This window comes from Sminthopsis crassicaudata, chromosome 2, assembly GCF_048593235.1.
Source record: "Sminthopsis crassicaudata isolate SCR6 chromosome 2, ASM4859323v1, whole genome shotgun sequence".
NCBI classification, from domain to species: domain Eukaryota; kingdom Metazoa; phylum Chordata; class Mammalia; order Dasyuromorphia; family Dasyuridae; genus Sminthopsis; species Sminthopsis crassicaudata.
Window position 1 is genome coordinate 648,851,202 of NC_133618.1, and position 13,859 is coordinate 648,865,060.

At 35.9% G+C, this 13,859-nt stretch overlaps 1 long non-coding RNA gene across 1 annotated transcript; it reads left to right on the plus strand.

The window, feature by feature from the left end:
* The first annotated feature begins 1,093 nt into the window (after positions 1-1,093).
* LOC141553821 (uncharacterized) lies at positions 1,094-11,280 on the plus strand. Its single transcript, XR_012485657.1, has 3 exons — positions 1,094-1,213; positions 10,343-10,547; positions 11,017-11,280. It is a non-coding gene; the product is annotated as an uncharacterized LOC141553821 (long non-coding RNA).
* The last annotated feature ends 2,579 nt before the right edge of the window (positions 11,281-13,859 follow it).

Consider the following 13,859-nt stretch of genomic DNA (forward strand, 5'->3'; position numbering starts at 1 on the left):
GACTCTAGAGCCAAAAAGACCTGATAATAATCTTGCCTCTGAAAGACAAGGTCTGTGTACTCAGTGCCAAACTATACCACTTGTTAGTAGTCAGCCTTATTAGAATGTTTGACTTCTTCCCACTGTAATCCACGAGTCGATGGGGTTTTCTTTGGGGGAGGAGGTGTGAGTTAGGGGGTAGCTATAACAATTTATTCTTTTAGGTGCCAAATATATTGGATTGGTATGAATATAAGGTGTCTATTTATGATGGTAGTATCATAGGAAAGCCAGAAGTCATGAAAAATTTTATTGGTCTAGAAGTAATGGGAATAAAAAATGAAAACAGATGCCATGGACACTGTAGAAACCTAAAGACAAACCTCCTGGACTAGTAAGAGTGAAGGAGGAAAAAGAGGAAGAAAAGGTGAGATCTGAGTAGAGAATGTGCTTAAGAGATGTTGGAAGAAAACCATGTTAGGGAAACCAAGAGAGGGAGAGTTGAAAAAGGCATAGTTGTATCCAGTGTTCCAAAGAGAGTGCTATGATAAGGTTGGAAGACATTTATTCCGAATTTGAACTAATAAGGAAAGAAATGATCCTATTTCTAATAAACTAACTTTCCAAATTTTTTCCTCCCTTTCTCTTAGTACGGAATTCTGTCTCATCCATTAGAAGAAAACGTGCAGTATTTAACAAAGAGCAACTTAGAATTCTTATCAGCTATTTCCAAAGGAACCCATATCCTGGTATAGAAGAACGAGAAGAACTTTCAGGGAAGATCACTATTGATGAGTCTCGAATACAGGTTACTTGAGAACTTGTTCTTCTTTGTCTCTGTCATCAATCTCTGTCTCTTTTCCCTTTTCTCTGTGCATCTCCCTATCTCTCCATATGTTTGTGTGTGCGTGTGTCTATGTGTATTATCACAAAATCATATCACCTTGTCTCTCTTTTCTATATATCAAATACATCCACTAAAGTTTTAGCTGACATCCCTCATTGTGGTTTGTTAGGGATCCTAGGTTTCCTTTTTTTGAACAAATAGTTTATTAATAATAAAAAGTCATTGTCATTGAACAGTAACAACTCTTGTCCTTATTAACAGGGACCTTCCTTGGTAACAAAGGAGAATCAAGCAAAACAAATGGATATATTGACCATATATAGATAGAACATGGCTCCTTTAGAAGTAAACCATCTCTTGACCAAGAAAAAGGACATATACTTTTTTGTGAGTTTTCTCAATTCCATTTTTTCTGAAATTAATCTGACTTATGATGTCATTTGATGTTTTTCAGGTTTTCTTGAATTCTTCATGATGTTTCTTATAGTACCATGTTGACTAGCATTTATATGCACAGCTTATTCATTAATTCTCCAGTCAATGGACTTTGCCCCATTGTTTTCAGTTTTAATTTTCCTTTGGAACTTAAAATACTAGTAAAATGAGCATTCCCATATATAGAAAGATGATTTCACATTAGAACTCAGATCTTTCTAATGTACAGAATACTTTTTTTCTTTTAAAAATTATTTTCAGTTCAATTTAGAGCTTTCAAAGTAAACCTGCTGATCTGTGCTTCTTTCCAGTCTTTGTTCTTTGTGTTTTTCTTTTAAAATATCTCAGTGATCCTTTTTTTCTTATTCAGGTCCTCTCTTATTTCACCTCCCTTTCTCACTATCCTCCTACCCCCACAGGTGGAAAAGAAAAAAAAAAGTCCTTGAAACAAATATGAATAATGAATGAAGTAAAACAGATCTCCACATTAGCTATATCTTGAAAATATATGACTTATTCTGTACCTTGAGTCGATTAGTTCTGTCAAGAGGTGGGCAGCATGTTTTCTCCATCCTCTAGAATAAATCCTCTTAAATTATGGATCACAATCATATCTGAATTTGGGAATCATGAAATTATGATTTATTATCAGAAAATCTTTGATTTGCACACCTATTTTATATGCCTATATACCTGGGGTTGAATAAAAATTTTTGAGGGGAAAAGGGATCATCAAAGGAAAAAGTTTAAGAAGCCATGTTGTAGAATTCTTGATAATGATTACATTGAACAGGTCTTTCAAATCTTTCAAAGTATTTTTTCCCCTTTATAAAACTTTATCACATGCTCTGACTCTACTTACTTCATTCTTTTTCAATTCATACAGGTTTTCCCAGGGTTTTTCTGAAACTGCTTGTTTTGTCATTTCCTAGGACACAAATAGGAAAACACAAGTACAATACAACTATTTACCCATTCCCTAACTGATGAGCAACATGTTCAGTTTTTTCCTGTATAACCTTGAACAAATCACTTAAAAAAAAAAAAAAAAAAAACTAAGAGAAAACAGGAAGGACTTCATGTACATAGAAGGTGTTATTTTAGCTGGGATTTGGACAGATATTTATTGATACCATTGGGTTTCTTTGAAAAGTGCCTATTTATCTCTGAAAGTTCTGAATTATTTTAAAAATTCTTTTCTTTTCAAATTTTGAGTTCAAGCCTCTTTTCCTTCCCTTCCATCACTTTTCCACCTACTAAGAGGCAAACAATGTGATATCAAATATACTTGTGAAATCATACAAAATATATTTCCATATTAGGTATATCACAAAAAATTGGAAAATTATATTTCAATGTGCTTGTTCCTCCTTTTTTTCTAAAACCATCACATTTCTCATTTCTTATAGTTCAGTTTTCTATCATATTCACATATCACAACTTGCTCAGTCATTCCAATTGATGAGCATCCCTTAATTTCCTTTTTTTTTTTTTTTTTGCCACCACAGAAAGAGCTGCTACAAATATTTTAGTACATATCCATCCATTTCCTTTTTCTTTGAAATCTTTGTTGACAGACTTAGTAGTAGTATTTTTAAACCCAAAGAATACACAAAGTTAGACAGCCCTTTGGGCACAGTTCCAGTTCGTTCTTGAGAATGGTAGGTACAGACAAATACTCCAAGCACAGCACATTAACGTATCTATTTTCTTTTCATTTCTTTGGATCATATTTACCTATAGAGAAATGACTCTCATTTTCATAGATTTGAAGTAGGTAAGCTGATAGCAGGTGGAATAGAAGGACTCAGAAAAGGCCTTTCAGGAAGAAATATTTGAACTGAGCTTGAAAGAAAGCTAGGCACACAACAAAAATGTTGGCTAAAATATTTAAAGACTTTCAGTTTCCATTTCCTCAGTAACTTTATTGAAAAATCATGTATTGGGGGGCGGAGCCAAGATGGCGGAGAAGAAACACACGACTCAGTGAACGTCCTCACTCCCTCACAACCAATTAGATAAATTAAGTCTCAGAATTAGCTCAGGACTGATAGATACCACAAGGACTGGAAGCACGACTTAGCAGCTGAAGAGAATCTGGAGTTTCAACAGGAAAGGTCAGTTCTCAGGGGAGGAATAAGAGAGACCAGCACAGACGGTGGGGTAGGGGCACACTGCGCCCATTGCGCTGGGAAGGGCTCTGGGATCAGAGAAGCCACTGAGGTAAAGGAATCTGGCACAGGCTGTTAGCTCTTCTCTGCTAATTATTTAGCAGTTCAGAAGAGAAAGCCAAAATATTTTAAAACTCAGATTAGATTTTCCCCGATCCTGGGGGTGACTCAGCAGACTCAGCAACAGGGGGTGTGGCCTCAGCTACCACCTGAGAATAGTTGAAGAGATTGACAAGTGGGTGGATACGGCCCAAGGCAACACACACTGCCTAGTTTAGCTGGAGGGAGTGGAACTCAGCTCCAGGAAGTCCCAGAGAAGCGGAACCTTTGAACTAGGGACCGCGGTTTCTGGCAGACACTTCCAGTTTGAGCACAGGGGCTTCTCACGTCACCTGCTGCAGACATCCACTCCCCACCCGGACACATAGGCTGGGCTTCGTGCTGTCTTCACTATTCTACGCCCTCGAAGCACAGTAGTGATAATCACCTCTGAGGCACTTCCAGGGAGGGGGTGGGGAACTCTCTCCCAGAGCTCTATCTTAGCTCAGGCGCAGGGGCCACTGCATCCATCCAGTCTGGGAGGAAGCTGGTAAAGAAGTAAATAATTTCCTACCCCAGGGACAGACCCCAAAACATTTTTTTAAATGTGAGCAAAAAAGCTAGAAAAACTATAGATTCCTTCTATACAGAGAAAGAGCGGGTATCCAACCCCGAGGAAGTTGACAGCAGAGAATCAGCAGATAACAACCTAAAGGGGAACGATTCCTGCCCCCCATCACATAACTCTCTCCTAGAAGAAGCTCTTAAAAAATTGAGGGAGATCGAAGAAAAATGGGGAAAGGAAAGGGAAGCTATGATAGAGAACAACAACGTCCTGAAATTGGAGTTGGAAAAAATAAAGAATTCACAGGAGATGCAGGGAAACAAAATTAGTGAATTAGAAAAGGTTAAAAAAACACAGGAAAGTAGGATTTCTGAATTGGAAAAGATAAAAAAGTCTCAAGAAAATAGAATTTCTGAATTGGAAAAAGAAAATAATTCTCAAAAAAAAAAAAATTAGGGAAATGGAAAAAAATTCAATAGAGCAAAATAATTCATTTAAAAATGAAATTGGGCATTTACAAAAAGAACTAAAAACTGTGAAAGAAGAAAATAACTCCTTAAAAGTCAGGATGGAACAAATAGAAATGAATGATTCACAGAGAACCCAAGAATCAGTCAAACAAAACAAAAAAAATGAGAAGCTGGAGAACAACGTCAAATACTTACTGGGAAAATCTATAGACCTGGAAAATAGATCTAGGAGAGATAATCTGCGGATTATTGGACTTCCAGAAAACTATGACCAAAAAAAGAGCCTAGATTCTATTTTACAGGAAATTATCAAAGAGAACTGTCCAGAGATAATAGAAACAGAAGGGAAAGTAGATGTGGAAAGAATTCATCAAACTCCTTCTGAAATAGACCCTAAAAAAAGAACACCACGGAATATTGTGGCTAAGCTGCAGAATTACCACACAAAGGAGAAAATCCTGCAAGCAGCTAGAAAAAAACAATTTAAATACCAAGGTGCCACAATAAGGGTCACCCAAGATCTGGCTGCCTCCACATTAAAAGATAGAAGGGCCTGGAACCTGATATTCCGTAAGGCAAAAGATCAAGGACTGCAACCAAGAATGAACTACCCAGCTAAGTTTAGCATCTTTTTCCATGGAAGAAGATGGTCATTCAATGAAACAGAGGAATTCTATATGTTTCTAAGAAAAAAACCAGACTTAAACAAAAAATTTGATCTACATCCACAAGACTGAAGAGAAACAGAAAAAGGTACACAGAACCCTTGAGAACTGTAACTCTGTTGTGGGTATATAAAAAATACTCAAGGATAATTTGATTTTACTGATATAAAAGAAAAAAAGGGGGGTGTAGTAAAGGGAAGGAGGTCGGTTCAGAAAAAGGGGAAGGAGTGATAAAAAGAGGGAAACTACATCCCAGGAAGAGACATAGAAAATACACCATATCTGAGGGAACTTAGTGAGGGGGAGAATCATTGTGTGAATCTTACTCTCATCAGAAGAGGCTCAAAGAGTAAATAATTAACATATTTGTTTTTCAGAGAATTTTCTTTCACCTCATTAAAAGGGGGGAGAGGAAAAGGGAAAAGGAAAAGGAGAATAAGTGAAGGGACTTGGAGGGAGGGGGGAGGGATCCTAAAAAAAAAAAAAAAAAAGAGGGAGGGCTGCGCAAGGGGGGTCTGTAAATTAAATATCGGGGAGGGGGATCAGGGGGGTCAAGGGAAAAAAGCATAATCTGGGGATAATACGATGGCAGGAAATACAGAATTAGTAATTTTAACTGTAAATGTAAATGGGATGAACGATCCCATCAAACGGAGACGGATAGCAGATTGGATCAAAAAGCAGAACCCTACAATATGTTGCCTACAGGAAACACACTTAAAGCAGGGAGATACATACAGAGTAAAGGTAAAAGGTTGGAACAGAGCCTATTATGCTTCAGGTAAAGCCAAAAAAGCAGGGGTAGCTATCCTTATCTCAGATCAAGCAAAAGCAGAAGTAGATCTTGTTAAAAAAGATAAGGAAGGAAACTATATCCTGCTGAAAGGTAGCATAAATAATGAAGCCATATCAATACTAAACATATATGCACCAAGTGGTATAGCATCTAACTTTCTAAAGGAAAAGTTAAGAGAACTGCAAGAAGAAATAGACAGTAAAACTATAATAGTGGGAGATCTCAACCTTGCACTCTCAGATTTAGACAAATCAAACCACAAAACAAACAAGAAAGAAATTAAAAAAGTAAATAGAACATTAGAAAAACTAGGTATGATAGACCTTTGGAGAAAACTGAATGGCAATAGGAAGGAATATACTTTCTTCTCAGCAGTTCATGGATCCTATACAAAAATTGACCATATATTAGGACATAAAGATCTCAAAATTAAATGTAGGAAGGCAGAAATAATAAATGCCTTCTTCTCAGATCACAATGCAATAAAAGCTACATTCAGTAAAAAGTTAGGGGTAAATAGACCAAAAAGTAATTGGAAACTGAATAATCTCATCTTAAAGAATGACTGGGTGAAAGAGCAAATTATAGAAACAATTAACAATTTCACCCAAGATAATGATAATGATGAGACATCATATCAAAATCTTTGGGATGCAGCTAAAGCAGTAATAAGGGGAAATTTTATATCTTTAGAGGCTTATTTGAAGAAAATTGAGAAAGAGAAGATTAACGAATTGGGCTTACAACTTAAAAGGCTAGAAAAAGACCAAATTATAAACCCCCAACCAAAAATTAAACTCGAAATACAAAAATTAAAAGGAGAAATCAATAAAATTGAAAGTAAAAAAACTATTGAATTAATAAATAAAACCAAGAGTTGGTTTTATGAAAAAGCCAATAAAATAGATAAACCTTTGGTAAATTTGATCAAAAAAAAGAAAGAGGAAAATCAAATTGATAGTCTTACAAATGAAAAGGGGGATCTTTCCACCAATGAAGAGGAAATTAGAGAAATAATAAGGAGTTACTTTGCCCAACTTTATGCCAATAAATTTGATAACTTAAGTGAAATGGATGACTTCCTCCAAAAATATAGGCTCCCTAGATTAACAGAGGAGGAGATAAATTGCTTAAATAGTCCCATTTCAGAAAAAGAAATAGAACAAGCTATTAATCAACTCCCCAGGAAAAAATCCCCAGGGCCAGATGGATTCACATGTGAATTCTACCAAACATTTAAAGAACAATTAGCCCCAATGTTATATAAATTATTTGAAAAAATAGGGGATGAAGGAGTCCTACCAAATTCCTTTTATGACACAGACATGGTACTGATACCTAAACCTGGTAGATCGAAAACTGAGAAAGAAAATTATAGACCAATCTCCTTAATGAATATTGATGCTAAAATCTTAAATAAGATAGTAGCAAAAAGACTTCAGAAAATCATCTCCAAGATAATACACTATGATCAAGTAGGATTTATTCCAGGAATGCAGGGCTGGTTTAATATTAGGAAAACTATTAATATAATTGACCATATTAATAATCAAATTAATAAGAACCATATGATCATCTCAATAGATGCAGAAAAAGCATTTGACAAAATCCAACATCCATTCCTACTAAAAACTCTTGAGAGTATAGGAATAAATGGATTATTCCTTAGAATAATCAGGAGTATATATTTAAGACCGTCAGTAAGCATAATATGCAATAGAAATAAACTGCAAACTTTCCCAGTAAGATCAGGAGTGAAACAAGGTTGCCCACTATCACCATTACTATTCAATATAGTACTAGAAACGCTAGCCTCGGCAATAAGAGCCGAGAAAGAGATTCAAGGAATTAGAGTAGGAAATGAGGAAATTAAACTATCACTTTTTGCAGATGACATGATGGTATACTTAGAGAACCCCAAAGACTCTGCTAAAAAGCTACTAGAAATAATTCAAAATTTCAGCAAAGTAGCAGGATACAAAATAAATCCACATAAATCCTCGGCATTTTTATATATCACTAACAAAATGCAACAGCAAGAGATACAAAGAGAAATTCCATTCCAAACAAATGTTGAGAGTATAAAATATTTGGGAATCCATCTACCAAAGAAAAGTCAGGAATTATATGAGAAAAATTACAAAACACTTGCCACAAAAATAAAATCAGATTTAAATAATTGGAAAGACATTCAGTGCTCTTGGATAGGCCGAGCGAATATAATAAAGATGACAATACTCCCCAAACTAATCTATTTATTTAGTGCTATACCAATCAGACTCCCAAGAAACTATTTTAATGACCTAGAAAAAATAACAACAAAATTCATATGGAAGAATAAAAGGTCAAGAATTGCAAGGGAACTAATGAAAAAAAACTCAGAGGAAGGTGGTCTAAGTGTACCTGATCTAAAGCTATATTATATAGCAGCAGTCACCAAAACCATTTGGTATTGGCTAAGAAATAGACCGGTAGATCAGTGGAACAGATTAGATACAAAGGACAAAAAAGGGTACATCTATAGCAATCTAATCTTTGACAAACCCAAAGATTCCAACATTAGGGATAAAAATTCATTATTCGGAAAAAACTGTTGGGAAAACTGGAAATTAGTATGGCAGAAATTAGATATGGATCCACACTTAACACCATATACCAAGATAAGATCAAAATGGGTCCATGATTTAGGCATAAAGAGGAAGATAATAAATAGATTAGAGGAACAGAGGATAATCTACCTCTCAGACTTGTGGAGGAGGAAGGAATTTATGACCAGAGGAGAACTAGAGATCATTATTGATCACAAAATAGAAGATTTTGATTACATCAAACTAAAAAGTTTCTGTACAAATAATACTAATGCAAACAAGATTAGAAGGGAAGTAACAAATTGGGAAAATATTTTTAAAAACAAAGGTTCTGACAAAGGTCTCATTTCCAAAATATATAGAGAACTGACCATAATTTATAAGAAACCGAACCACTCTCCAATTGATAAATGGTCAAAGGATATGAACAGACAATTCTCAGAGGAAGAAATTGAAACTATATCCACTCACATGAAAGAGTGTTCCAAATCACTACTGATCAGAGAAATGCAAATTAAGACCACTCTGAGATACCACTACACACCTGTCAGATTGGCTAAGATGACAGGAACAAATAATGACAAATGTTGGAGGGGATGTGGGGAAATTGGGACACTAATACATTGCTGGTGGAGTTGTGAAAGAATCCAGTCATTCTGGAGAGCAATCTGGAATTATGCCCAAAAAGTTATCAAACTGTGCATACCCTTTGACCCAGCAGCGCTACTACTGGGATTATATCCCAAAGAAATACTAAAGAGAGGAAAGAGACATATATGTGCCAAAATGTTTGTGGCAGCTCTTTTTGTTGTAGCTAGAAACTGGAAGATGAATGGATGTCCATCAGTTGGAGAATGGTTGGGTAAATTGTGGTATATGAAGGTTATGGAATATTATTGCTCGGTAAGAAATGACCAGCAGGAGGAATATAGAGAGGCCTGGAGAGACTTAAATCAACTGATGCTGAGTGAAATGAGCAGAACCAGAAGATCACTGTACACTTCAACAACAATACTGTATGAGGATGTATTCTGATGGAAGTGGAAATCTTCAACATAAAGAAGATCCAACTCACTTCCAGTTGATCAATGATGGACAGAGGTAGCTACACCCAGAGAAGAAACACTGGGAGGGGAATGTAAATTGTTAGCACTAATATCTGTCTGCCCAGGTTGCATGTACCTTCGGATTCTAATGTTTATTGTGCAACAAGAAAATGATATTCACACACATGTATTGTACCTAGACTATATTGTAACACATGTAAAATGTATGGTATTGCCTGTCGTAGGGGGGAGGGAATAGAGGGAGGGGGGGTAATTTGGAAAAATGAATACAAGGGATAATATTATAAAATATATATATATATATATATATAATAAAAAAATAAAAATAAAATAAAATAAAATAAAAAAGAAAAAAAAAAGAAAAAGAAAAATCATGTATTAAGTACTTTCTGTGTGCTGGGCAGTGTGCAATAACCTTGGGAATACTCATAACATACTGAAAGGTAGATAATCTGTCTACCTGGAAAAGAAAAGAAAATAGGAATGTAGCCCTTAAGAAATGAAATTGTTTGGGGGTGATTTTTTAAGTGTATGTCCCCTTGAAATTCTTTCAACCCGATAAAGAGATTTGCCAAAAAACAAAATGTCTTATCCACTTGTTCTGTCAAGTTAAGATCAATACCAGTTTAAAGAAACAAAAACATATCTCTTTGGTAACAATGAAAAGCTAATTTTGAGGTCAGGTTAATGGGAGTCATGTTTCTTCCACTCCTTCCTTAGGTTTGGTTTCAAAACCGAAGAGCTAGGCAATCAGCACAACAGAAAAAACGGACAGCTCTGGCTTCCACAAACTCAAGAAAATGGATGTGTCCAGGAAAATCATCTCCAAGTCAGTTACCCAAAGAGAACCACCATGAGCATGATCTCCCTGAGGATGAGTTTCCACTACCAACTGCAGCCAGATCTGACTCATGGTCAGAACCAGGTAAGCCTAGTCAGAAAGGCAGCCTAAGGAGGAGCTGCTCCATATAGAGAGGAGTGTGGCTTCAACCACGAAGGCTGCTTACTCAGGATATAACATTTCCCAAAGCCTTCAGTTTGGCTCCTCTGAAACCATGAGGCCACTGACTGAACTTCAACCTTATTGCCCAGTGTCCTAGAGAAGCTCCAACCAGTGGGCATCTTCTTGGCTTCACCAGGAATCACAAGGGCCAGAGAACCATGGCGCACACACCTCCTCTTATGGAGAGGTGAAGCCCCTATTGCATCAGCAGCAGCAGGGATGGACAATAGAACAGTTGTACTCACACTATCACCCACTAACTTTTCAATGTGCTCAGGAGTTCCCATGTCAGCAGCAGCAGCCACACTCCCAGCAGCCACCAGCCCTCCTACCCTCAGGGTCACAGACTGCTACCTTCCAGGTACAGCAGCTGACTTCATTTCTTTATCAGTCACCACAGGAACATCAAAGTCCAATACAGTCACCTCCATTGATGAAGGGGGAAGAGCAGCCAAATGAATTGTTCCCTCCTTTTAACCAGCAAGAACTTCAGCTCATCAATCTATCCAAGAAAACCGTTAGGCTTGACTCTCCAATGCTTTTCCCTGATGATTATCTGCCTGCCTACCCAGGAGAACTGGATATAGATGACATTCTGAGAGATCTGCCTTTCCCTTTGGCCATGTTAAATGATTAAAAATTGAAGAATTTTGTATCTTATGGTGTGATGTAGTAATCTAATAACGTTTGTGATTCTAAAAGTCATTCTGGGATTAATAATTTCTTTCAGGTCTTATAAACTCACTTACAAAATGGAAAGAATAAAAGGATTTATTAGAAATTAGAATCTGACAGCCTCTTGTTTATAAGAAATGCTTTTGAGAAAAGTATCCTCAGAAAGTTGTATAATAAGGGACTAGAAGAGAATGTATATGTTTCAGGTGATCTAAAAGAGATAAGAATAGCATTCATGAACTCAGTTGTAAATATAGACTTATTAAAAAAGAAATAGTGGAAATATATTAAAGTATTATTATGCTTAAAAGCATCAAAGACATGAGACTAATATCAGTTTGTACATATGAATTTAATTACATAATATCTAAATACTTACAGTAAATAATCATTGATTTACAGTTAATAGACAATAAAACTCTCATTGGGAAACTCGTACTGCCATTAGCTTTTACAAATTTTTGGAAGAAATATATATATATTTTTTTATATTTTTTTTTATTATTATATATATATATATATATATATATATATATTTTATAATATTATCCCTTGTATTCATTTTTCCAAATTACCTCCCCTCCCTCTATTCCCTCCCCCCGACGACAGGCAATACCATACATTTTACATGTGTTACAATATAGTCTAGGTACAATACATGTGTGTGAATATCATTTTCTTGTTGCACAATAAACATTAGAATCCGAAGGTACATGCAACCTGGGCAGACAGATATTAGTGCTAACAATTTTCATTCCCCTCCCAGTGTTTCTTCTCTGGGTGTAGCTACCTCTGTCCATCATTGATCAACTGGAAGTGAGTTGGATCTTCTTTATGTTGAAGATTTCCACTGGAAGAAATATATTAAAAATATTAATGGAATTTTAGAAAAGTTAAATATGATAGATTTCTGGAGATTACTGTGTACATTTTTCCCCCCAGGGGGAGGAGAGGGCAGGGAGGATGGGAGGTAATTAGGGTTAAGTGACTTGACCAGGATCACACATCTAGTATCAAGTGTGAGATCAGATTTGAACTCAGGTCCAAGAAGGAAAGAGAGGGAAGGAAAGAAGGAAAAGAAGAAAGAAAGGGAAGGAGGAAAAGGAAGGAGGGAAGGGAATGAAAAGAGGGAAAGGGAGAAAAGGAAGGGAGGGGATGGAGGGAGGGAGGAACTAACAAGCTTCCATGGAGACAATAATATATCTAGGATAAGATAATATAGCTAGAATAGAAATGGTAGAATGGAGTGAAAATATTTGTATCAAAATTCTCTAATAAGCATTTGGTATCCAAGACAAAATAATTATCAAAAATACATAAGGTAAAATAGTCATTTCAGAATAGGTAAATTATCAAAGGATATGAACAAACATCTTCAAGAGAACTTCAAAGTATTCAATAATTACAGGAAAAAAAGTGTTCTAAATAATAGAAATGCACATTAAACAACTGTAAATAGTAGAGACTTTTGAAGAAAATAGAAGTCAAAGAGGTTTTTGAAAATAATATATTGAAATTATTACATATGTCAAAGGAAAAGCAAAGCTATATATAATCAAGACTGATATGTGTAATGCCCATTTTCCTTTGCATGTGTTAGGTTTATAATTTCTATTTTTAAAATTTTAAGGCAATAATAGGGGTTGAGTGACTTGACCAAGGTCATACAACTATTGTCTAGGATCTCAAGCCAGATTTAAACTCAGATCCTCCTGACTCTAGGACCAGTGCTATATCTACTGCACTGCACTACCTAGCTGCCACTATCATTTCTTTAAAAGAAGAAGAGTTTGTTTTTTTTTTTTTTTTTTCCCCTGAGGCTGGGGTTAAGTGATTTATCCAGGGTAATACAGCTAGGAAGTGTTAAGTGTCTGAGACCAGATTTGAACTTGGGTCCTCCTGAATTCAGGGCTGGTGCTCTATCCACTGCGCAACTAGCTACCACCAAGAAGAAGAAATTAGATCACCAAGACCAAAGCATTTTACTGTTGGTTGAACATAATGGAAATTTGTCTCTTCACAATTATTTACTTGGTTCCCTGAATGACATATCCACAAGTATTTTCCAAACCTTTCTTCAATGTGATAGAAGTTTGCAATTCAAGGACTCTTATGGCCATAATTTTCTTTCTTTCTTTTTTTTTTTAATCATAGCTTTTTATTTACAAGATATATGCATGGGTAACTTTTCAGCATTGACAATTGCAAAACCTTTTGTTCCAATGTTTCCCCTCCTTTCCCTTACCCCTTACCCCTTCCCCCAAATGGCAGGTTGACCAAAACATGTTAAATATGTTAAAGTATATGTGTACATGTCCAAACAGTTATTTTGCTGCACAAGAAGAATCAGACTTTGAAATAGTGTACAATTAGCCTGTGAAGGAAATAAAAAATGTATGTGGTCAAAAATAGAGGGATTGGGAATGCTATGTAGTGGTTCACACTCATTTCCCAGAGTTCTTTTGCTGGGTGTAGCTGGTTCTTTTCATTACTGGACAATTGGAACTGATTTAGTTCATCTCATTGTTGAAGAGGGCCACATCCATCAGAATTGATCAT